We start from the raw sequence: 27,220 nt of genomic DNA on the forward strand, positions 1-27,220 counted from the left end.
CAGGAAAGCTTTCATCTTGTATAAAATTCGAAGCTTTTTATAATTACAGTGGACTGGATATTTCTATGTCTAAAATGAAATCCTTCTTATGACCAAGGGTGACCAGATTACTTTTAATCAGCTGTGTGAGCTGAAGAACCATGGCACTTCAGATTTCATCCAAAGAATGAGGAAGAAATGGTTAACAGAGAGGGTTTGAAAGCCAAATGTTGAAGAAGAAAGGGGAGCTGCTTTCTGCTGGCCCACAGTTGAATTTAGCTGATATAAATATAACAGAAGAATAAATAATGAACTGATGAGTGACTAAAGAAATTCAAGCAAGGAAATAATTGCAAATTCAGTCTTATTACTCGATTTGATTTAAAACACATTTACCATAAATTAAGATTTTAAAATTATCTCTAGTTCACCCTTATCTCTGTTCTTCACCAGGTCAAAACTCTGGTCACTATTTTTTGACCATTCCAGGTGAATACGCTTTTCCTCAACAGTTACCAAGTCCTCTAGCTTCTCTCCTAATTTTCAGAGCAGTTTTACTTTTGAATTCACAGCTCAGGGCAGCGGTACCAAATAATCACGTTGCCTTTTTTTTTCTTCCAGTTTTATTGAGATATAATTGACATACTGTATTGTATAAGTTTAAGATGTACAGCATGATGATTTGACTTACATACATCATGAAATGATGACCACAGTAAGTTTAGTGAACATCTATCATCTGATAAAGATAGAAAAGAAAAGAAAAAGAAAAAATATTTTTCCTTGTGATGAGAATTCCTAGGATTTACTCTCTTACCAACTTTCATATATAACATACAGCAGTATTAACTATATTTCTCATGTTGTACATTACACCCCTAGTACTTATTTATAACTGGAAGTTTGTACCTTTTGACCACCTTCGTCCACTTCCTCTTCTCCCACCCCTTGCTTCTGATAAGCACAAATCTGATCTCTTTTTCTATGTTTTTGTTTGTTTTTGAAGTATAATTGACCTACAACACTAGTTGTTAGTTCCTGGTGCACAGTATAGTGATTCGATCTTTCTATATATTACAAAATATATCACAACCATAAGTCTAGTTACCATCTGTCACCATACAATGATATTACATTATTATTGACTATATTTCCCACATTGTACATTTCATACCTATGACTCATTTATTTTGTAAATGGAAGTTTGTACCTCTTAATCTCCCTCACCTATTTCTCTCATCCCCTCTGGCAATCACTTGTTTGTTTTCTGTATCTATGACTCTGTTTCTGTTTTGTTATGTTTATTCATTTGTCTTGTTGTTTAGATTCCATATATAAGTGAAGTCATACAGTATTTGTCTTTGCCTGTCTTACTTATTTCAGTTAGTGTAATACCCTCTAGGTCCATCCATGTTGTTGAAAATGGCAAGATTTCATTCTTTTTTATGACTGAGTGACATTCCATTATATTAATATACCACATCTTCTCTATCCATTCATCTATCGATGGGCACTTAGGTTGCTTCCATGTCTTGGTTATTGTAAATAATGTGGCAATGAACATAGGGGTGCATATATCTTTTAGAATTAGTGTTTTCATTTTCTTTGTACAAATACTCAGGAGTGGAATTGCTGGATCATATGGTAGTTATATTTTAAGTTTTTGGGGGAACCTCCATACTGTTTTCCATAGTGGCTGCACCAATTTATACTCCCAATAAGAGTACATGAGGGTTCCCTTTTCTCCATATCCTCACCAATATTTGTTACTTCTTGTCTTTTTGATAAGAGCCATTCTGACAGGTGTGAGGTAATATCTTATGGTTTTGATTTGATTTGCATGGTGTCTAATCCTTTTAATGTATTGTTGGATTCGGTTTCCTAATATTTTGTTGAGGATTTTTGCATCTATGTTCATCAGTGATATTGGCCTGTAATTGTCTTTTCTTGTAGCGTCTTTACCTGGTTTTGGTATCAGGGTGATGCTGGCCTTGTAGAATGAGTATGAAAGCATTCCTTCCTCTGCAATTTTTTGGAACAGTTTGAGAAGGATATGTGTTAACTCTTCCTTAAATGTTTGGTAGAATTCACCTGTGAAGCCATCTGGTCCTGGACGTTTGTTTGTTGGGAGTTTTTTTAATTACTGATTCAATTTCATTACTAGTAATTGCTCTATTCATATTTTCTGTTTCTTCCTGATTCACTCTTGAGAGATTGTACATTTCTAGGAATTTGTGCATTTCTTCTAGGTTGTCCATTTTATTGGCATATGAGTGTTCCTGGTAATTTCTTATAATTCTTTGCAGTTCTGTAGTGTTGATTGTAACTTCTTTTCATTTTTGATTTTATTTATTTAGGCCCTCTCTCTTTTTCTCTTGATGAGTCTGACTAAGTTATCAAGTTTGTTTATCTTTTCATAGAACCAGCTCTTAATTTAATTGACCTTTTCTATTTTTTTTTTTAGTCTCGATTTCATTTATTTCTACTCTGATCTTTATTATTTCTTCTACTAACGTTGGGTTTTGTTTTTTCTTCTTTCTCTAGATCCTTTAGGTATAGGGTTATTTTTTCTTCTCTAAAACTTCCCTGGGAATTCCCAGGCAGTCCAGTGGTTAGGACTCTGTACTCTCACTGCTGAGGGCCTGGGTTCAATCCCTGGTCGGGGAACTAAGATCCCACAAGCCATGCAGTGTGGTCAAAATAAATAAATAAAATTTCCCTGATTTGCTACTCTATTGATATATCCAAGACTTCTGCCCCTTTCCTGCTTTTTATATTCCTTTTTCCCAAAATGAAGTTCCAGGATATCCAGGCATATTGGACAGTTGGGCCCCAGAGAAACTGAAACTATTATAAAGCTAAAAATGATTTGGGATGAGCCTCTTTCTCTGCTGACATCATTTTGATTCTATGTGTAGGTTACCTGCCGTCTGCTACAGTTCACAATCTTAGGTCTTCCTGTGGACCCATGGGTACATTTAGTTAACTTCCTCTTTCCCTCAGCCCAGAAGACTCTTCAGGGGTAGAGGTGGCTGGAGTAAGGATTAAGGAGAGGGCAGGATATGGGTGCAACAGGGGATGAAAGGATTACAGAATCTGAGGACTACATCCCGTAGAAAACTGTGTAATTAACTAACCATCACATTAGTTCTAATACTTTGTGTTTTGAGTTCTTATTCTACAATTCAAATTAGGATCTCTAACATCTATTTTTGTGCCAAATCATTATTGTACTGTTGTGCTTACAGGTTTATTTACTCTTGTGCTACTTACTGGTAGATTTTTAAAGTTGTTTGCAGCTTATTAATATTAATCCGCTTGATTCAAAAGCATTTGCTTTCTCGGGCCGATGGACTCAGCATACTCTTAAGGGGCATTAAAGTATTGATTGGTCAGTATTTAACAAGCCATGCCAAGTGGTTTTATGTGATTTGATTTAACATTCTGCCTCCCTGATTCTTGGCTGACAACACTACAGTGCTTTAACCACTGGTTTAGAAAACTGAAGAGAAGTATTTCCCTTCAATCATCACAAAGTGGTAAACAGCAAGGATCAAAGCTGGAGGAAGGGCCATCTAGTTGTAATTACTGGTTGTCAGATTCAAAGTGTTTTTGTGTGAAGTCAATCTCACTGCTCCTTTCATCTGAACATGGTCTGTGATTGGACTGCATCTTGCAAGGCAGTGTTCTTTTTTTTTTTTTTTTTGAATTTTTGAATTTTATTTTATTTATTTTTTATACAGCAGGTTCTTGTTAGTTATCCATTTTATACATATCAGTGTATATATGTTAATCCCAATCTCCCAATTCATCACACCACCACCACCACCCCGCCACTTTCCCCCCTTGGTGTCCATACGTTTGTTCTCTACATCTGTGTCTCTATTTCTGCCCTGCAAACTGGTTCATCTGTACAATTTTTCTAGGTTCCACATATATGCATTAATATACGATATTTGTTTTTCTCTTTCTGACTTACTTCATTCTGTATGACACTCTCTAGGTCCATCCACCTCTCTACAAATGACCCAATTTCGTTCCTTTTTATGGCTGAGTAACATTCTATTGTATATATGTAACACATCTTCTTTATCCATTCGTCTGTCGATGGACATTTAGGTTGCTTCCATGACCTGGCTATTGTAAATAGTGCTGCAATGAATATTGGGGTGCATGTGTCTTTTTGAATTATGGTTTTCTCTGGGTATATGCCCAGAAGTGGGATTGCTGGGTCATATGGTAATTCTATTTTTAGATTTTTAAGGAACCTCCATTCTGTTCTCCATAGTGGCTGTATCAATTTACATTCCCACCAACAGTACAAGAGGGTTCCCTTTTCTCCACACCCTCTCCAGGATTTGTTGTTTGTAGATCTTCTGATGATGCCCATTCTAACTGGTGTGAGGTGATACCTCATTGTAGTTTTGGTCTGCATTTCTCCGATGATTAGTGATGTTGAGCAGCTTTTCATGTGCTTCTTGGCCATCTGTATGTCTTCTTTGGAGAAATGTCTATTTAGGTCTTCTGCCCAGTTTTTGATTGTGTTGTTTGTTTCTTTAATATTGAGGTGCATGAGCTGTTTATATATTTTGGAGATTAATCCTTTGTCTGTTGATTTGTTTGCAAATATTTTCTCCCATTCTGAGGGTTGTCTTTTCGTCTTGTTTGTAGTTTCCTTTGCTTTGCAAAAGCTTTTAAGTTTCATTAGGTCCCATTTGTTTATTTTTGTTTTTATTTCCATTACTCTAGGAGGTGAATCAAAAAAGATCTGGCTGTGATTTATGTCAAAGAGTGTTCTTCCTATTTTTCCTGCTAAGAGTTTTATAGTGTCCAGTCTTACATTTAGGTCTCTAATCCATTTTGAGTTTATTTTTGTGTATGGTGTTAGGGAGTGTTCTAATTTCATTCTTTTACATGAAGCTGTCCAGTTCTCCCAGCACCACTTATTGAAGAGACTGTCTTTTCTCCATTGTATATCCTTGCCTCCTTTGTCATAGATTAGTTGACCATAGGTGCGTAGGTTTATCTCTGGGTTTTCTACCCTGTTCCATTGATCTATATTTCTGTTTTTGTGCCAGTACCATACTGTCTTGATTACTCTAGCTTTGTAGTATAGTCTTAAGTCAGGGAGTCTGATTCCTCCAGCTCCGTTTTTTTCCCTCAAGACTGCTTTGGCTATTCGGGGTCTTTTGTGTCTCTGTACAAATTTTAAGATTTTTTTGTTCTAGTTCTGTAAAAAATGCCATTGGTAATTTGATAGGGACTGCATTGAATCTGTAGATTGCTTTAGGTAGTACAGTCATTTTCACAATATTCTTCCAATCCAAGAACATGGTATATCTCTCCATCTGTTTGTATCATCTTTAATTTATTTTATCAGTGTCTTACAGTTTTCTGTGTACAGGTCTTTTGTCTCCCTAGGTAGGTTTATTCCTAGGTATTTTATTCTTTTTGTTACAATGGTAAATGGGAGTGTTTCCTTAATTTCTCTTTCAGAGTTTTCATCATTAGTGTATAGGAATGCAAGAGATTTCTGTGCATTAATTTTGTATCCTGCAACTTTACCAAATTCATTGATTAGCTCTAGTAGTTTTCTGGTGGCATCTTTAGGATTCTCTATGTATAGTATCATGTCATCTGCAAGCAGTGACAGTTTTGCTTCTTCTTTTTCAATTTGTATTCCTTTTATTTCTTTTTCTTCTCTGATTGCAAGGCAGTGTTCTTAAGACACTCATCATCTCTGCTCTAGAGCTGGTCTCACCAGCCAAGTTGCTTTCCCAGGGCTAATTTATCTTGCAGGTGACACATTAAATAGAACCACACAATCAAAGTTTGAGTTCTCTCTTCTGTGTTGTCTTGGTCTGTCAGGTCCTATTAATCATCTAATGATGTGCCCTCGAACAATCTGCTTGCTGCATACCTTTAGCTGTCCAAACTGCACACCCCTCCACCCCCACCAGAAGAAATCTTCTGGTAGGAAAACACACTAACAAAAGACAGAAGGACCAGGCAAGTGGAAAAGTGGAACAGGGGGATGACTAGAAAGAGGGAATGCAGTTTTGTTTTTCAAATGAAACTCTAACCATGTGCCATTTCCACTGGTCTTTGCCAGATTTCTCTCCATGTAAGGTAGTTTTCCATGGTAACTCAACCTCAAAGGAAGCATTCACTAAGCATATGGCATTTCTGTGGGGCAACCAAGGGGAAATGGTGGGGGAAATATTACATGGCTTGTGAAGGAATCTAAATGTACTTTGAAAGTTTGATTTCCTGAGCTTTTTAAAATTATTATTCTCATTATAGAAGAGCCAACTAGACCTCACCCATCAGCCCATCCCAGACCCCTGAGTTCTAAACACACAGAGTACTGGCTTTGGTTTAAACCTCCAGAGCCACAAAGGGACTGATAAATTGGAAGAAGTTTGGAGAGATCCACCGGAATAATAAAAGGAAAAGGAGAGAGTGACTTATGGAGCAGATTAAAGGAACAAACCATGTGTAGTGTGGTTAAATGATAGTGAATAGAAGACATGAGGCTAAAAGTATTTGAAGTGTATAAATGCCAACATGAAGAATTATATTATATATATATATATATAGTATTACGTAGAAGCTAGACATCATGGAATAAAATTAAAGGCAGGTAAGTTTAGGTTATTCACCAATTACAATAGTAATATTAATAGCAACTACTTATTTAGAAATAGGAAAATTAAGCTATTATATCAATAACCTGTTATCAGTAGAATAGCATTTCTCTATAATTTGAAATCTAAACCAGCCTAAATTCTAAAAATGAGGTCTAGGCTGTAGCCAATTTATGAACAGTCTCACTGTTGTCACTCAAATTATGAATTTTTAGTGTTCTTTAGTCCATGTTTATTTAACATCTGTGTGCTAGATGCTGCAGTACAACACTGGAGCAAAACAGAGCCTGTGCACTCATGGAGCTCATGGTCTACTGAAGGGACCAACAATAAACAAATAGCCACATCAATGAACTTTAAATTAGAGCTTGTGTCAATGCAAAGTATGAAAAGGCAAATGGTATTCCAAGAGTTGACAAGAGTGACCTGCCCAGTCTGGGGAGGGTGGTAGGAAAAGTGACATTTCAGCTGAAGCCAGAGTAGGAGTTGCCTGTGGGAAGAGAGGAGGTGAAAGAGAGGTAGTTGGATGGGGGCAGGAGAGAGCTCTGTGAAAGCCCTGGGAGCATGGGCACAATTTCTATATCTGGATGAGTTTAACTTGAGACATGATTTTCTCAGAAGTAGAAATTAAAATTCAGGATAAATGACCTGCAGTTACCTAAGAGAACCCAGAACTTCAGATAACTCTACTAAGGGCATTCTATTCCTCATAACTTAGTGCCCATAAAGTATGACATGCTACATTTATGATCCTGCAGTGCAGCCTGGTCTCTGGTCTGTGCATTTGCACGGGGACTGGGAAAGTCTGCACACTTACGGAATTCAATGTGACCACTCCCATCCTCTGTGGCCATAGACAAGTCAGTTCTCTCTCTATAGGAAACAGGATAAGCCCTAGAGGGGACAGCTCTGTCCACTCTGATGGTACTTTGACATTGATGTGTCATTATGTAAAACCATATCAAAAAATAAATTACTTACATTCCAAAAAAATAATGTTGAAAATATTTGAGAGAATTTTTAAAGGAGATCCTTAATATCATGTAATTGAGGAATTATGATTTCTAAAATTCTGTGAGAGTTTTCACATGAAAAAGTGATGTGTAATCTGTATGTATATAGCCACTGCTGGGTCCCATCTCAATTGAATACTGATATAGGTCAACTGTGAGGTGTTTAATAGGTGTTCTATGGGAGGGAGAATCAAAAAAGTGCAATGATTAAGTTTAACAAAGGTTGGATTAGACAAAGTTAAATAGGCTTCCTATGTTTAATATTTTTATATTAATGTGAATTGTAAAATTCTTGTAAGGTAACATAATTTGGTATCTCCCAAACTTATTTTATCAGAGGACACTTTTTTTTTTCCTCTCTTGAAATACTGTATACATTCCTCAGAACCTAATATTCCTATATACTCATATAGGTGATCTGAAATTAGGAAAAAGTCATTATATTTTTGGTTCTAGAATTTGTTGTGAATTCATTGCCTTTGCGATTATGTCTACAATTCTGAGCTGAGCCTATAAAACCATTCACCATCTGGACCCAGCCCAGTTCTTTCTTCCACTTCTTACCTCCTTGCCTGTATACTTCATACTCTGGCCACACTGAACTTCTCCCTTACCTTGAACATGCCTCCCTTTCCCCAGTCTGTACTTTACACATTCCTCTCTGCTTGGGAAATCCTCGACTCCCACCATCCACCTCCCTCTGCCCCTGGTCCCACTTCTGATTGTCAGGGGCCTGTTTATTCTTCAAGATCTAGTTCAAATATCTTCCCTGGGAACTTTGTTCTTTTTTCTATCATAGCACTCACACCATTATATTTTCATTTATCTGTTTATCCGACCCTTTCATGCCTCCTTCCTCCCCACTGGCTGTATTTCTTTCTTCAATGCAGGGCAGAGACAGTGCTCAGGTTTGTATATACAGTCTTACCTAACAGAGCAGCAAACAAAGGAAACATCCATGCTGACTGTATGAACTTGAATTTGTCTGCGTGCTTGGTTTTGATAAGGCTATTCTCCACATTTTAAGTAAAACAAATAAGTCGGACTATAAAACAACTATCTGGTGAGAAGCACAACTTTTCTGTCTCACACGCATTGATTATTGCACTTATTACTGCAAAAATATTAAAATTATGTGTTTCTGTGAGTCATAGGACAACATTGTCCTCGAGCCCAGGGACCTTAGCATATTCATTTTTCATTCTTAGCACTTATTGGTCATAGCTCTTAGTAAATGCCCAATAAGTGATGCTTAAATTAAATGAAATTGATCACTCAACTCCTTGCTATTACCCCTGCTGATGTAAAGATTGTCACAGCAAAGTAACGAAAGGTGTGAACTCAGACCAAAATGCTTGATTTCAGTCCCAGCTCTTCACCAGCTGTGTGACCTTGGGCAAGTTACTAAACCATTCTGTCCTTCCTTTGTCATCTGTAAAAAAGAGATGTAATGTTGCTCACCTTCTAGGGCTGTTGTTAAATCTCAATCTATAATTTATATCTGCTTCTGCATCTATACTATCTATTTTAATTCTATAGAGTTTCTTATGCCTTCCCAGTGAGAGAACAGACAATCAAATGTTGTAATATACAAAGTGAAAACCTCTACCCTTCTAAATTCTGTGAAATGTCAAATCAGAGATGAGGGTCACTCATGTCAATAGGGAGTTACCTAAGCAAATATGAGAGTATAATTTGCATGGTGTAATGACTATAATCTGCCCAATCAAAACTTGACTTTAAAGTGATCTGATTTCCCACCTTTTAAACATTGTTATACAGCTTTTATGAAAAAGTTGGCAAATGTCAGGAAAAAAGTACTATAGGTTATATTTTTATTTTTTTATTTTTAATTTTTTATTTTATTTTTTTGGCCACGCCACACAGCTTGCAGCGTCTCAGCTCTCCGACCAGGGATTGAACGGGGGCCCCAGTAGTGAAACGGCCAAGTCCTAACCACTGGACTGCCGGGGCATTCCCCAGGGCATATGTTTAATTTGGACTGCTTTACAAGATGCTTTAAAACATGTGTTATTCGATTCTCATGGGAACTCTGTAAAGAAAACTGATCTAGTTTTACAGTTCAGCTGGGTGATGGAGCAAGTAAATGACAATTGACATAGCATATACTAAGTGTCAAATGCGTGTTTCTAATAATAAATACGGTTTCAGAGAATGGAATTATTTCTTAAGAACCTGAGTCAGGGGTAAACTATAGTAGAGGATAAAGAGCTTCAGGTGGGCCTTGGAAGGTAAGATTTACCTAAGCATGAAGCTGGAGAATGGGCAGAGTTTGGAATGTATTTGGTATGTTTGGGGTGATGAGCTCACTGTGTGGCAGCAGTGGAGGCTCAGGCTGGTCCTGGGAGCCTAGCCTGGTAGTCTGAGCCAGAGTGGAGGGGGTCTGGAATGCCATGCTAACCCATGCATGCTTGCTTCCTGAATTTTAAGTGTAACTGTCCTCTTCCCTGGGGAACCTACTCCATGAATTACAAGTATGATAGCCAAGGAAAGCCCAGACCCCCCAGGGACCTACAGCCAGACACTAACACCCCCCCACCCCCAATCAAAATAAAGCTTTGCTCAATTGCTTCTTTCGACAAAGGATAACCAACCCTAGCATTGTTCCAGAGCTGTAAAAGTAGTCATTCAGCCACTGAAAAGTTACCAAACATTCCTACCAGAATTGTATTGGCTATTGGGAATGGTTTTAATAACAGTACTGTACTTTGTTCATTGGTTTTTAGATATGTTGTTACAAATTTACCCATTCAATCAATTTTTATTTACCTCCTCTCCCAGGCCAACCACTGTGTGTAGGACAAGGAAAAAACTAAAAAGAACTACATCATAACTGCAGAAGGTAATCACATACCTTCCTGCTCTAAGTGCAGCTTTTTCAATTCTGATAGAAATTATCCAGGAATATTGTAGAGTCTTCCTTAAAAGTAGTACAAATAGGATGTATTCTCATCCTCTGCAAGTGGTGTGTTTGTGACTATGTGTGTGTGTGTGTGTGTGTGTGTGTGTGTGGTGGGGAGTGTAACCTAAGGGGTCGGGTGGGAGTGATTTAAATGCTCTGTTAAGATTTCATTTAGTCGCATGAGGCTAAGATAACGTATTTCTGTTGTCATGCAAAACTACCGGAATTATTAGGCGTGATAGCAGTCAGTACTGACAATTCTGTATAGATAAATTAGTTTTTACCTTTCAGAGAAACCCAGTATTTTTTACTCAGTGTTCTTAGGTTCACACACACCTCTTACTGCCGTCAATCTTTCTTCCCAAATGTCCCTTCATATGAGAAAAAAAGATATAAAGTAAAATTGAATTTTTAAACTAGAACATGGCTCTTGTTGTGACTTTAGATTTTTACAGCACACAAGTGCCATTTTTTTTTTAAAGGTTTTTTTTTTTTTTTAAACTCAGATTGGGACTTGAACCCACAGGCTGACACTCAAACCCACTGTCTTTTTTTTTTTTTTTTTTTTTAGTTAATTAATTAATTAATTAATTTTTGGCTGTGTTGGGTCTTCGTTTCTATGCGAGGGCTTTCTCTAGTTGTGGCAAGCGGGGGCCACTCTTCATCGCGGTGCGCGGGCCTCTCACTGTCGCGGCCTCTCTTGTTGCTGAGCATAGGCTCCAGACGCGCAGGCTCAGTAGTTGCGGCTCACGGGCCCAGTTGCTCTGCGGCATGTGGGATCCTCCCAGACCAGGGTTCAAACCCGTGTCCCCTGCATTGGCAGGCAGACTCTCAACCACTGCGCCACCAGGGAAGCCCACAAGTGCCATTTTTAATCCATTCTCAGAGTAATCTTGTGAGAAAAATTTTGCACTAGTTATTGATGAAAAATGAGATGCTTAGAGCTTTTGCTTTATTTTGTTCCAAACTTTCAGAAACAACAGCTACAAAAAGGTTGTTTTTATTAACAATAAAAAATGGCAATGAGAAATACATAAATTATATCAGCAAATTATCATCAAAGAATAAGTTGAACACCTTAAGAATCTCAATACTACTCTTTCTCATATACAGAATATCATTTAGCATGTCACTGACCACCCTCTAGGGCACAGTGCATTCTTTCCCAAAGCTGACCCTCCCCTTCCCCACCTGTCCCAGACCTTGTCTCCTTGACCTCTCTGCAACTTTTGATATCATTACCTGGAGGGCCCTTGACCTCCCTGCTTCCCTAGCTTCTGTTATACCTTGGAACTTCTTTTACCTCTCTGAATGCTTCTCCATGAGCTCATGGACCCTTCTGTCTCTCCCCTAAGTGTAGGCACTGTCCGTGGTCTCTTCTTTCTCTTTAAGTCTACTTTCAGGGAGGCATCTCACTCACTCTCAAAGCTTCATTCCTCCATAAAGATCCACATCTATATCTAAACCTGCATCTACATCCCTTCAGTTCAAATTTAACACCTCTTTCTTTTTTTTTTATCTTTTTTTTTTTAACATCTTTATTGGAGTATAATTGCTTTACAGTGTTGTGTTAGTTTCTGCTGTATAACGAAGTGAATCAGCTATATGTATACAAATATCCCCATATCTCCTCCGTCTCGCATCTCCCTCCCACCCTCCCTATCCCACCCCTCTAGGTGGTCACAAAGCACCGAGCTGATCTCCTTGTGCTATGCGGCTGCTTCCCACTAGCTATCTATTTTACATTTGGAGTGGTATGGACTTGTATATACTAACAAACACCTCTTTCTTGACGCTTGACACTGCCTCTGGCTGTAAGTCTCCCTGGCACCTTTAACTTGCTCCCTTTCCATCTCCTCCTCCTCCCCCACTTCTGGAATGTGTCAGTCTCCACAAGATCATAAACTCCATGGGGACAAGCCTTGAGGTTTTTGTCATTTTTACTTAAACTCGGCACTTAGGTATCCTCAGCACTTAGAACAATGCCTGGCACACAGTTGACATTTGGTAAATATTGAATAAATGAATGAATAAATGAGTATCGCCCGATTTCTACCCACTACAAACCAGCCTAACTCTCCTCTACATCCTGTTAGTCACTTGTGCATAAAACTAGGGTGATTATATTATTTATTACCCAAACTAGGACATTTTTAGAGTGGAAGTGGCCACTATTAATAATTATGCTGGGATAACAGGCATAAATTTGGAATGTCTTGGGGAAACCTGAATGTATGCTTACTGTAATCACTGGCATTTAAAACTTTTCCTCCTCACATATTCCTCTGCATGTCAGCCACCAAGACACTTTGCGCTATCCCCTCACCGTGTCTTCCCCTTGGCACCTTCACTCCCACTTGCCTGCCTCAGGCTTCACCACACCTAGCCTGGTTACTCTTAGTAGCCTCTTTCTACTAATAGGTCTCATTGACCCCTAACCAGTCTCCCCAGTGTCTGTCTTTGCCCATTCTATTCCCACTACACATGGCTGACAGATTAATCTTCCCAAGAAAGAGCTCCAATAATAGGATTTCCCTACCCAGAAGAGTTCCATTGGTTCTCCATTATCTCTGAAGTAAGTACGGACTTTTAGTTTTCAAAGTCCTCAACTTTGGACTGACCTGTATTTGTAGGTATATATACTCAAGACCTGAGCCACTCAAAGCGGCATTGGGATCACCTGGGAGCTTACTAGAACCGAAGAATTTTGCACCCTACCATTAGATCTATAGCATCAGAATCTACATTTTAGCAAGATTCCCAAGTGATCTGTACACACACTAAAGTTTGGGAAGCACTACTCTGTACTTTAACCTAACTGGGAGGAATCACAGTTTTAAAATCACACCCTAAGATTTTGACTTCCCTGCTTAGCTTATACTGGTCTGTTTCTGTAGGCTACCTGCTCCCACCTTCTCTACTCAATAAAATTGTGTTAATCTTCCAAAGGTAAACCCCAACCACTATATACTCCATAAAACCTTTCCTGAAACAACTGTTACCTTTGCGTTCTCTGAACACTATAGTATTTAATTTCTACTGTCTTATTATTATTTACTTTACATTATATTATAGCTATTTTGGTACTAATTTTATATACACACTTATTTCCTCACTATATTGTAAGCTCAATATGGGCACAAACCATTTCTTTTCTTTTCTTTTCTTTTCTTTTTTACAGTGGTAAAACAGTCACACAAGGACCAACTATAAAGCACAGGGAACTATATTCAATTCAATATCTTGTAATAACCTACAATGGAAAAGAATCCGAAAAAAATATATGTATAACTGAATCACTTTGCTCTATACCTGAAACTAACACAATATTGTAAATTAACTATACGTACTTTAATAGAAAAACTTATAACAGAAAATTTACAATTCTAACCACTTTTAGGTATGCAGTTCTGCGGCATTTAAGTACATTCACAATGTTGTGCAACCATCTGTTTCCAGAACTTTGTTTATAGTCCCAAACTGAGACTCATACCCATTAAACATTAACTTCTTATTCCCTTCTCCCCCAAAACTCTGACAATAACCACTTTACTTTCTGTTTCTGAATTTGACTACTTCAAGTACCTCATATAAGTGGAATCACACAATATTTGTCCTTTTGTGTCTGGCTTATTTCACTCAGCATAATTTCTTTAAGGTTTATGTGTGTTGTAGCATGTGCCAGGAATTCCCTTTATTTTAAGGTTGGATAATATTGCACTGTATGTACAGACCACATTTTGTTTATCTATTCATTCAGTGATGGACACTTGAGTTGCCCCCACCTTTGGTTACTGTGCATAATGCTGCCATGAACATGGGTGTACAAATATCAGTTCGAGTCCCTGCTTTTGATTCTTTTCTTAATTTCAGTTTTTTGAGGAATTTTTTTATACTGTTTTCCATAGCAGCCATACCATTTTATATTCCCACCAGGAGCACTGCACAAGGATTCCAGGTTCTCCATATCTTTGCCAACACTCGTTATTTTCTGGGTTTTGTTTCTAATAATAGCCATTATAAATGGGATGGTATGAAATGGTGGTTTCAATATGCATTTCCCTGATGATTAGTGAGTTGAGCATCTTTTCATGTGCTTATTCACCATTGGTATATATTTTTTGGAGAACTACCTATTCAAGTCCTTTGCCCATTTTTTTTTTATCAAGATTTTTTGTTGTTGTTGTTGTTGTTGAGTTATAGGAGTTCTTTATATATTCTGGATATTAACTCCTTATCAGATATATGATTTGCAAATATTTTTCCTATTCCATAGGTTGTCTTTTCACTCTGTTGATAGAGCATCCTTTGATGTAGGAACTACTTTTATATCCCTACTACAATGTCTTCAAAGGGTATCTGATAAATATTCATATTTTAATTTAATTTAATTCATAAATGATGCTTAATTAATGATTTATCACTGCCCTTAAATTTATGATAAAATCTAACTAAATATAAATTAACTTTAAAATTATTTGGGACAAATCCAATGAGATTGAGGAACTTCAAATATAATTGTGAACATTTTCAGACTTGAACTCTACTAGAGTATACAGAGGAAGCTTCAAAACATGTACTGAAAATTCCTCATCATTGTCCTTAGATTTAGAATTTTGACACTTCCCTAGGGAGGCTTTGAAAATTAATTGCTGTTGTATGACAAGAAGGAGATGAGAAATTATTTGTGGGACAATCAGGTGAAAGTTTAAATCCCTGTCTTTGGCTAGGGGCTGTCCCATGATCAAAGATATTTGGGAACTAGAAAGTTACTCTAAAAGAATGAATTTTCAGCGAAGTAAGGATGTTTATAAAAATTCAGAATGTACCCTGAAGCCTGACTCCTGTTGGTCCTTCTCTAATCAGATGCATCATTGATATGACAAGCCGGTGAATATTTGTAGGACGGTAAAGAAAAAAGGGATGATAGGTTCTTCGTTATTTCTGAACTGCATTACTTGGCTAATTTATAAGCCAAGAAAGTTACTAATTATAACTCTATTAACAATTCCAATTCTTTTACTTACTCACATTCTGGTCTTTCTGCTCTGTGATTCATTTTCAGTTCAAGGACTTTCTACCACAAATTATCTAGAGTCACGTTGGTTGTGTACTGCTATTATCGAGTGTCCTCTGTGGAACAGCTTAATGGAAATTCTGATTGTTCTCGTTGGTTCAAATTTGAGAAGATTACATACAACTCCTTTGAGTAACTAGCACAGCATCCCAACAAAGGGTTACTTGATTTTTTACAATAAAAGTTCAGACAAGAGAAAGTCATTTAGAAGGCATAAGAGATTGCCTTCCTGGGGTCATTTTTATTCTGAATTATGAAACAGCTTCAAAGGCATGAGTCAAGCACTTAGTATTCCTGTGCAAAACATTAGGACTGAGTAACTACAGTTCAATGACAACTAGATTAACATGAATGAGAACTAATAATGGTCCATTCACGTACATATGTAGGTGTCTTTAAAGAGTATGTGTGGGTAGTTAACCAGGGTCATACTTAGCCTTTCATTATAACTCTGTATTTATTCTATTCACTAAATGCCTGACTTTATGGTAAACTACCCATTTGGGAAGAACTTTTGGTGCTCTTTCAGATATATAAAGTTTACATAATTTCCCCTGTTTACATTTAGTGCTTAGCCCCCCTCCCCCGCTACAGCTAACTTGTTCACTAACCTGTGTTTTTAAGTGATTTATCCGATTGTTTACATTAAAAGGAACAGAGGGTTAGAGCGGGGAATCTGTGGACTTTCCCTGTTCTGATCGGTTGTGTCTTACGTCTCAAATGTGGCAGGTGTTCCTGAAACAAGATCTATTGTTTTTAAGTCTCTTTATCTGAGTCTTATTTGGAATTGAAACAGAAATAAACTCTGTGACTACTTTTCCCAGTTTCACTTCTGGAATAAAAGCAGTATGGTATTGAATAAAACCCTTAAATTGCAAAGGAGGAGTTCATGTGTTGGGTATATACATTTACCTGAAATTGTATAATTTTAGAAGAGAGATCTCAGAGGGGATCTATTCTGTTTCTCTCACTTTACAAGTGAGGATGCAAATGAGAAGTGGTGAGTTTAAGGGACTGACCTAACATTACATAGCTCCTAATGGCAGTGCCAGGATGAGAGTCAGGGCCTGGCAGCATCTCAGTTCAGTGTCCTTCTCACTACTGCATGTTGCCTTCCTTCAGTTAATCCTTTTGATAACCACGATATTCCTCAGTCCTTGCCTTTTTAATTGGAGCAAACCATGCGTAGTGTTGGAATCTACATGTTGTTCTGTTATTAAATATTGAAATTTTCCTTATCCTAACCTTCATATTGAAAGAAGAATGCTAAAATCGCAAATATTTTTGGTAAGGTAACAAAATGCTATCTAGTGTGACATCCTCAATGACATTGGTCTGGAATACATAATGGTTGCTGTCTACCTACACAGACTGAAGGAGGGTACATCATTTTCTTAATAGTTTTTCAGAGAGGACGCAGTGTTTCACAGATGCTTAAGCAAAGTATATATGGAAAGAAAAAAAAAACAGAGCTGACCTTTTCTATAGTGTGATTTCAGACGCCAGTGAAGGTGAAGATAGATAAGACTGTTAGCTTTACAAAATTTCTGTTTGCTCAGATGGTAGAAGCATTGACATTAAAAAAGGACAGAATTGGCAGAAAATGAAATTCTTTCTCCTATTGAGGAACAGCCACTGTATGAGTTCTGTTAGCACATCTTATACCCATTCATTTAGAGATGGTGTGAATTGATCCTAAACCTTGAGACAGATTTTTAAAGGAAATTAATTATTTCTTAATATTCTTAATAATTTCTTAGTGCTCTTGAATAATTTTGTTCTGCATGTGAATGCTACACAAAACCCCAAGAAATCTATTAAATTATAACTAAACACTAAAATAAATCCTAGGACATTAAAACAAATAGTACTAGCAGGTTTTCACTGTATATTAATTTCTTGTTGCCGAAACTAATTATAGTGTGAAAAACATTTTTTCCTACTGCCCAATTCCAAATAAGAATGAGCAAGGTACGGTGAAACTGAAATTCAACTAAAGTGGTATTAGCAGATTTTTGCTGTATATTAATTTCTTGCTGTCCTTCTGAAACTAATTGTGTTATGAAATGGTTATGAAAACCATTGTTCCCTATACCCCAAACCCAGCTAAGAATGAGAAAGTAGGAAACTCAGCAAAAGTGGCCTGTAAAATAGTAAAATTTATTTCCTCTTCTAGGAGGGTCAAAGTGGTAAGTATAATTATTTGTAATCAATTAATTTGAAAGAGCTCATTGTAATTGACAATTATATGTGCCAGGCCTTGTTCTAAATGCTGTATAAATATGACCTTATTTAATCATAACAGTCCTATGAGGTAGAGAAATTATTATCCCCATTTTACAGATGAGAAAGCAGAGACACAGAGAAGCTATAACTTGTTCTAGCAAGTGGCTGAGCTAGATTGGAAAGGATAAAGGCCATGAACTTGGATAAAGGCCATGAACAATATGATTATGCACTTTATCCTGTAGCTTATATCCATTTCTAGTAATCTGAACTGTCATGGCAATTTATCTTTTGAATATAAAATCAAAAGTATCTGGAGAAATTAAAAGATTATGAATCTATTGATATTTCTTGAATTACTGAATATTTACTATGTTTCTATTTTTTATATTACCTAATTTTTACTTTACTATGTTTATATTTTATACATTACTTATATGTTTATATTCTTTTATATTATATTAATTATTATATTATTATAAAATATTGTTTTATATTACCAAATATATTGGTAAGTATTTACCAAGCCCAGTGATTCTCTATCCCATTAATAAGTGGTTCCCAAAACAAGAGAGATTTTTCTTCCAACTGCCTTCAAAATAATATGTTATATATGTCTATGTCTATAAACATAGACACACATTCTTTAAAAAAGAGAAAGTAAGCTTTCAGATACTTCTTTGTTTACAAGCCTAAAACAAGTGGTAGTTGATCAGAAGACAAATACGCACCCATTAAGATGGTCCCAAGTTGATTTTTTTTTCGCCTTGAACCACTAAACTTGTTTCCAGACCATTAACTCTGCTCAAGACAGATAAATAAATACCTGTTAGAAAAGTTTCTTGATTTACATTTAAGTCTTTTTGGAGTGGGCATTATATATATATTTTTTTATTTGGTAGCTAACATCAAGTGCACTGAAATGGAATAGAGAGTGACTTTTCAGGGTATTTGAAATGTCTACTCAGGAGGTAGGTAGGATTTCATCTGTGTCAGCACAGAAAGACAACCACAGAGACACCTGCTAAATGTCTCAATGCTTTGAGAAGCTAAGAATCACAAGTGGGAGAAAGTACTTCTGAAATGGTGTCTGGGTTGCCTGACGAGGCTAAACAGAAATAAGAATATTATTCCATTTCTAGTGTTGCCAGATAAAATACAGAACAACACAAATACAGGTATTGCATGGGACACACTTCTAGTAAAAATTCTTTGCTGTTTATCTGAAATTCAAACTTAACTGGACACCCTGCACTTTTATTTGCTAAATCTGGCAGCTTTACTCACTTCCCAAGCCTGCACCTGGTGGTCCAAAGGTCTTGTTCGGAGATTTCAATAGGGAATGTTTGTAGTGATGGGAAGGGGTAGATTGTGCAGGGATCTCTGACAAGGAATATTGGGAGGGCCTCCCAGAAGGCCCTCTAGTTGGAGGCTAGAAACTCCTGCCTATCGAAGCCCCTGGAAGACATTCTGAATGTTGGGCTGGCTCCTCACGATGCCTCTTCTGGCTCTGGTTCTGGTCGACTGGCTTCATGTCCACAGCCACCACCTTATTCCTGTCCCAGATATAAGCTCATTCTCATTCTCAAAGCTCGCTTAGTCCACACTCTTGTTTAAGACCCTACATGGCACAGGGTCTTTTGCACTTAACGTTGCTGTTTCTAGAGCCAAGCACGTAGCCCAGGACATACTAGAGGGCTGATAAATGTTTACTAAACTTGAGGTTTTCAAAGATTTTTGTTATTGTTTTCCTGCTAATAATAGTAAGCAGGAAACAGGAATAAAGTTGTTCCCTCCTAAACTGTCATTATTTCTCTTCATTTTCAAAGCCCATAATAAGTAAAGACAGTTGCCCCGCCTGGGGTCTGGTATACAGGATGTACTCAAGGAGTACTTGTTGAGTGACTGAATGAATGCTAATTATAATATCCGAATACAAAGAGGGCCTTAGATTTGTCTACACTTTTTACAAATATCACTTAATTGAAAGAGCTTTTCTGTATTATAGGAGCTAGGCCAGGATGGGGGTGGGGACTGGTTAGATGTTACTCGGCTCAGACACATTGAAGGGAAGAATTGGTGGAGGGGTGCCTTGAGGAAGTGGGGTAAAGGATTACTCACAGGGTTTACTTCCCTGAGATAAGAAGTGTTTGAAGTCGAGGGAGAGACTGGGGACATAAGTAGTACCAAACAGCAGTGATGGAAGGAGGAAGGGGAAGGAAATCACAAGCCCTGTTATCAGAAAGGGGAGGAGAGTTCTTACAGGTGCCAGGCCCTTTGGGCACTTTTCCCAAACGGTCATATATCTGAAAATGACAGATCTATATTGATATGCATTAGTTAGGAACTACCCACAGTGTGAGAGATTACTAAATTCTGAAATTCACATAGCATAAAAACCTTCTTTAATGTAGTTCAATTTGAAATATTTATCACATTCCACTAAAATGTTTAATATTGACAGGAAAAAAATACTGTGAGTTACAATTGAGTTTTTTACCAAATCATCTCTAATTGGTTTCCATTGCACAATAAGGTAAAAGCATATTAGATACATGGCTAGCTGCCATTTTACCTTGGGATACTTTTCCCACCAAGATGAAAGCAGAATAGAACAGGTTAAAGTAAATTAGTAAATTTAAGAATACAACACTCAAGATGTAAGCAAATGGATATTAAACCATAAAGAATGGTTTTTAATATTTGAAGCAAGATTTATTGTTGCTTTTACTAGTTAAAAACATTTTTTGTCCTTCCTTTTTTTTTTTTTTTTTAAGAGTTATTCACGATTGGGAAGTGATAATTGTAAATTCTTTTTTTTTTTTTGGTCTATTGCAGTTAATCAGGTCATAGCTATCTTAGACTGAATTCAATTGAAGCCAGCTTTTATGTGGCTTTGATTAACTGTTTAAGGCAGAAAACTGTCTTCAGATTTCAAAACTCAGCTTGAGGTTGTTACCCATATATATGCTTTATTAGAAATAAATTAAAAGAAGATCCAGAAACAGCTGGAAACATTATTTTTTATGTCTAACATTCATTTTGTAAAAGAAAAATGATAAAAAAATTAAGTCATTTGAACTATGATATAGTGCATCTCTGACCTGATGAAAATTCTACATTTCCCTTTTTCTTGATATATTTATCTGCATAGTGACAGAAGGGTGATGAGTGTTCATGCTGTTAATGCTGTCATTAATCATTTAGCTATATATTTATTTTAATGTATTTTTAAAGCAAACTTGGACTACTAGATACCTATACAGTATTCTTTTATGGGACATGGATAATTCCTGTCATAACTGCTAAAGATCCCTTATAACAAATAAACATTTAGCATGAATCCAAAAGTTTCACTTTCATACTAGTTCATCTTTGAACCCCCAGCAATAAGCTCCTTTCATTAAATAATGTTGATATAGTATACGGCCTATCAAATGAAGTCAGTGTTTAATGCTTGTGAAGGGCATAGAACAGTGCAAATGTGCTGTTTTATAAGGCATTAATCCAGAGAGCCAATAATATGTACAGTGAAGTTTATCTTGACAGGTAAATCAACTCATTGCTAAGTGAAATAGCCAGACAATACTATCCTTGTTGAACTGCAGGTGTTTAAAAAGCTAAGCGAACTAAGGAAAAACCTAACAGCGTCATGTGGGAGGAATGAATGCTGGTGAAGGAAGGGAAGCTTGGTTAGCTGGTTAGGCAGGTGCTTAGAAAATTTAAAGGAAAAAACAGAAATCTAAAATCAAAAGCAGATGCCTGGTTAGGTTTTTATGGCCTTACAGAAATAACAAGAGGACTAAGGTTAGGAACGCAAACATTAAAATAGTTATTTCTAAGAAATCTTGTTTTGGGAGAATGAAGTACAAGTTTTAGAGATAACCCTGCTCTAAGAATTCATTGTGCCAGATTAATTACAAGGGAAATCCTGTCAATCTGAGAACAAACATATTTATCAGCCTTAGAAGTATTTATTAAATCTCTCCAGTATCTGTGGCAGGGTTCTATCCTTTATCCTGTCTTTCTTAAGATAACTATGATATAATGTTAGGAAATATTATTTGCAAGCATTTTTAACAATCGTAGCCAAGAGATGTAAACACATAAAGTATATGTGCATTTGCTTACTGAACGAGTTTACACTATTCTGTGTCTACGATGCTGTATGTGGGGGAAAAGGCCATAGAACCCTATGATACATCTCCAACTAATAGTATTAAGAAAACACTTGCTTAAAACAATCGATGGGTGAATTTTTTGGTATGCCATTAGTATCTTAATGAAGATGTTATTTAAGAACATGAAGGTGGCTAAAATAACATAAAGCCATTAAAGAGAAATTAGAAAAATAACAGAAAGGATTTGTGAGCAGGAATAATTAATGTCTCAAGTGAAAATTATTATGTTTAATAGTTACACCAAGAAAAGTATAATGAGTAGAGAGAAGATAGAGCAAAATGTTTTCCTGGTCAGACACCTGACCTGCAGTGAATTACAGTTCATAAGTGAGGGTTGCAGAGAACATAATTTATTCTTCAAGTTATTGAAAGCCAAGGGATTGCATTTTGTGTTTAGTTCTCCCATGATTTGTCTACAAAACCCCTTTGATGAAATACATGACATTTCATCTGCTAGAAAATCTTGTGTTTACTTTTGGCTGCACCATGTAAGGGTCAAGTTGGGGGACGTCTCCAGCCTTGCCACCCTGCCTTAACTTCTCTGGCAGGGCTCCCATCTCCAGCCCCAACTGCTGTCGTCCAGCATACAGAGCTGTTCTAATGCACAGTTTCACCCTGTCACAGTGGAATGAAATGCCGGACACCAGACACAGGCTGTATATGGTTGATGTGCATTTTTAGTGTAGTTTTATATTGCTCGGTGTCCCTTGCCCAACTTGAAGGCTCTGAACAATCCTTTCCAGCACCTCCGCTTCCCAATTCCTGTTACTCTCTAGATTTCTCTATTAGAATCCTTTGAGGTATTGGACTTTTGTTTGCTCCAGCACCCCAGACCCTCTTCTATTCCTTTCAGTCCCCCTTTTCACTCTCCAGAGAACCGGGGCCCTTTCCTGCTTGAGCTCAGTTGAGCCTAAATCAGTTTGTTTTGTGATCACCTCACGCTTACGCTTACGTGGAAGGTGACCAAATGGTTCTTACTCTAAGAGTTTTTACCTCTTGCAGTTGCTTCTCTCCAGATTAAATTCCACCAGCTACTCTTTCTGCCCCACCGCTTTGGTATGCTGTATTGGAGCCCCTTTTTGTTCCTCTGGATTCATTTAACTTCTGTCCTTCTGCTCTTACCCACACCCTATAGTTTTTGTTTCTCCTCTTTCTTTTTCTTAACCATTATTCTGTTCTCCTTTAAAACCATGCACACTTTATCGACCAAAAATTTGTATTTTTCCCCTAGATAGGACATTGATTTTTGTTTTTCAATACTGTATTCCTATTCAGAGAATCACATGTTTACCCTGCATGTTAAATTCACAGAACACTCCTACATATTAAAGATAACCCAATTCATTTCTCTTGTATATTTATGATACTGATGACTGCATTTACATTTTAACACAGAAAACTTTAGACTCCAACCCTAGTATTGGTGGAAGGAGGGTGTTAAATTATGACAAGATTAGTTTTCTCAAATGTTAAATGCAGATTTGGGGGGAAAAAACCCTAAGTAATTAATCAGCTTGATTAAATGTTCTGAAATATTTCGTAACATCCACCCATAATTTATTACTATTATTAAATTTCCTGTCATTCTTGGCTCTTTTATCAATTGTGACTTGGTACCTATGTGTGCATATTTATCAGTTTCTACCTTTTAATGGATTAATGCTTAACATTTCAGCATATGATGGATAACACATGGGCACACCCAGCTGCCCTAGCCCACTTTATAACCCCAATTTACAGTTCGTATTCATTCAATAAATATATATTGAGCCCTTACCATGTATTGGGCACTATATTCCACTAGGGATACAGATATTAAAAACTTACTTCCTACCCTCAAGGGGATCACAATCCAATGGGGGCATGAAACTATTACTCTATGGAGCTTAGGTATGTCTACAAAGAGGAAGAACCAGTGTGTCCTGGCAGGAGAAAGTAGTGCAAAGGCCCTGAGGCCAGAGAGTGTGTGCATTCAGGGAGCTGCCATTTTCTCTATTTTCTCTGTCACACATCAGGCAAGTGTTTACATGAAAGTGAGAAGGAAGAAAGTGTGCATGGCTTATGTGGGGTACCTAGAAGAGGCAAATTCATAGAAACAGAAAGTAGAATAGAGGTTACCAGGGGCTGGGGGCAGGAGGCAAAGAAGAGTTATTGTTTATGAGCACAGTGTTTTTACTGGGGATGAAGAAAAAAGTATTATATAGATAGTGATGATTATACAACATTGTGAATGTATTTAATACCACTGAAATGTATACTTACGAAGAGTTAAGTGATAAATATTATATTATGTATATTTTACCACAATAAAACAAAAAAATTTTTAAGTGTGCCTGGGCCTTGAGGAGAGTGGTGATGTTTGGAGACAGCCACTGTGGGAGAACAGGAACAAGACCCAGCTAGAGACACGGTGAAAATTTTGCTAATGACTCTCTCTCCATCAGCATCCTGTCACCTGCTGGGCAGTTCTGAGATTTCGTTGACAGCCTGTGGTGGCCTGGATGTAAGAGTGGATATAGCGGTTTTGCCAGACAGGCATGAAATAACTAGGAACTGAAATAGCTCTGTGTGTGTGTAATGAGAAAGTGGTTGAAGGCTGGCTCATGGCGCTAAACCCAAGACTTAGAAGGGAGTGAAGCCAAGGAGAGGGACTGATTAAGTAAAGGAAAAGCAAAAGCAAGGATTATGAGACCAGATGAGGAATGCTGGAAGGACACAAGATGGTTCTAGAAGTTGAGATAAAAGTTCGAGAATTTGAAAGCACAGCAGTGTCGATGGTGAGACTCAGTCCAGGGTGTATCCATGGGGGTTGGTGGGTGAAGTTGGAGACAAAAGTCTCTGCAGTTGTGAGTTGAAGAAACTAAGTTCCCCAGAAGAGATAGGACAGCATCAGGTATCATTTAGAATTTCCAGTCAAGGCATGAGCTTTCTTGCAAATGATATATTATTTATTTATTCGTCACTTGCATTCATTGAGGGCCTACTTTGTACCAGACACTGTTCTAGGTGCTGGGAAAAAAGACAATTCCCTGCTCTCCTGGAATTTCCACTCCAGTGAAGCGGCAAGTTGGGTAACAAACAAAAACAAACAAACACAAAATACTCCATGGGCATGTGCTATTATGGTCTCCCAAAGTGTACATAAAAAATATAGCAACATGCACGGACCTAGAGATTGTTATACTGAGTGAAGTAAGTCAGACAGAGAAAGAGAAATATCGTATGATATAAGCTTAATCTAAAAAGAAATGATACAAATGAACTTACTTACAAAACAGAAACAGACTCACAGACTTAGAGAATGGAATTATGGTTACCAGCGGGGAAGGGTGGGAGGAAGGGATAGTTAGGGAGTTTGGGATTGACATGTACACACTGCTATATTTAAAATGGATAACCATGTCCTGGCTATTGTAAATAGTGTTGCAGTGAACATTGTGGTACATGACTCTTTTTGAATTATGGTTTTCTCAGGGTATATGCCCAGTAGTGGGATTGCTGGGTCATATGGTAATTCTATTTTTAGTTTTTTAAGGAACCTCCATACTGTTCTCCATAGTGGCTGTATCAATTTACATCAGAAACTAACACAACACTATAAAGCAATTCTACTCCAATAAAGATGTTAAAGAATAAAAAAAAAAAAAATGGATAACCAACAAGGACCTACTGTATAGCACAGGGAACTCTGCTCAATATTATGTAACAACCTAAATGGGAAAAGAATTTGAAAAAGAATAGATACATGTATATGTATAACTGAATCACTTTGCTGTACATCTGAAACTATCACAACATTGTTAATCAACTGTACTCAATATAAAATGAAAAGTTAAAAAAAAAGAAAAGAATTACAGTATTTGTAAAGTCAGTGAGATATTATGATACTATATTAAGCCTGAAGATTCCAGGCATTTACAAATCTACATCAGGAAAACACTAAACATAGCCAAAGATATTGATTGGCAATACAGAGCTTACAGCTAACACTAAATTTTGCTTCCACAAAAGCATGGAGCCCAGTGATATTTTAATTAACAGAACAAAACCCCCAAAGCCATGAAAACTGTTAGCATTAGCAGCTTGGCAGATTCAGAGCGTGGCAATGGGCCACTAAGACACATCCAGTGGAACAAGCACAAATTGGTGACTGTGAGCTCAGGACCCAGCATGAAAAGCCATCTTCTTCAGAACTTCCAGCAACATTTTTTATGAGGAAATAAATAATTTGAGATTTCATTTCAGAATCTCCAACAACAAGACCCTGGAGTGTAGCCAGAAGGGAGTATGGGAGGAGTGGTTGCTACATCACATCTCTCTTGGGGAGGGAGCATGCAGGAAGAGTCCCAGGGAGCTCTTCACCCTTCTGTCGTGCAGTGAGGGGCAATGGGTCACAGCAAGGAAGGCAATTTCCTACAGAAAAGCTGAAAAACATGAAATAATGGACTGTGACCATAGGCTCCTGGCAAAGGATTGCTGGCTTGGGACAGTTAGAAATTGGATTTTTTTCTAAAGCAAAGGCTTCTGACAACAAAATATTCAACAAGTGGACAGTAGAATGTGGTTCTCCATTCTTAGGCATAAGGGGTGATGGCACAGATGAGTTGAACATGGAAGGAGGAGTAGAAAAGATAGGAATTTAAGAGAATTCAGAGACACTGGCTTCATATGTATAGGTGGATGGGTGGCAGGACCTGCTTATTACTTGTGATTGGGGGTGACAGTGGTGACGGATCTTAATCATACAGCATTAGGAGAAAGAGAAAGAAAAAAACCTCTTTTGGTTTCTTTGGGTTTTTTTGCTTTTGCCAAAGTTGTTGACAGTATTGTTTGTAATTGTGGAAATTTGGAATGAAATGTCCAAAATTATGAAAGTTTGAAAATAAATTATGGTATGTCTATCCAACAGAATTCTATATATTCATTAAAAACTGTATTTCAAAAGACAACAATAAATTGGGAAAATGCTCACAATCTAATGCTAAATGAGAAAAATTTCAAAATTTGGTATAAAAGTTATTATTTTTTTTAATGTGTAAAGAAAAAAACTGAAAAGGAAAATTTTCAATCGTTATCAGCTCTTTCTTTCTGGTAATATTACAGGTATTTTTAATATTTCTACATATACTTTTCTACGTTTAAAAATCTGTAGCCTGCCATACATAAATAAATTT

The 27,220-nt window shown here is 37.1% G+C and overlaps 1 protein-coding gene and 1 long non-coding RNA gene across 2 annotated transcripts in view; one reads left to right on the top strand and one right to left on the bottom strand.

The window, feature by feature from the left end:
• The window catches only part of STARD13 (StAR related lipid transfer domain containing 13), a 383,589-nt gene that overhangs the window by 128,388 nt on the left and 227,981 nt on the right, over positions 1-27,220 (top strand). The window lies entirely within an intron of this gene.
• LOC309647901 overlaps positions 1-27,220 on the bottom strand; it is a 51,317-nt gene that overhangs the window by 19,817 nt on the left and 4,280 nt on the right. Inside the window, exon 2 of the long non-coding RNA XR_014256380.1 lies at positions 1-27,199. This exon is cut by the window's left edge and continues 19,817 nt beyond it. This is a non-coding gene — a long non-coding RNA (uncharacterized lncRNA). The remainder of the gene's footprint in view (positions 27,200-27,220) is intronic.

Source organism: Balaenoptera physalus, assembly GCF_965194825.1.
Source record: "Balaenoptera physalus genome assembly, chromosome: 18".
Classification (NCBI taxonomy): domain Eukaryota; kingdom Metazoa; phylum Chordata; class Mammalia; order Artiodactyla; family Balaenopteridae; genus Balaenoptera; species Balaenoptera physalus.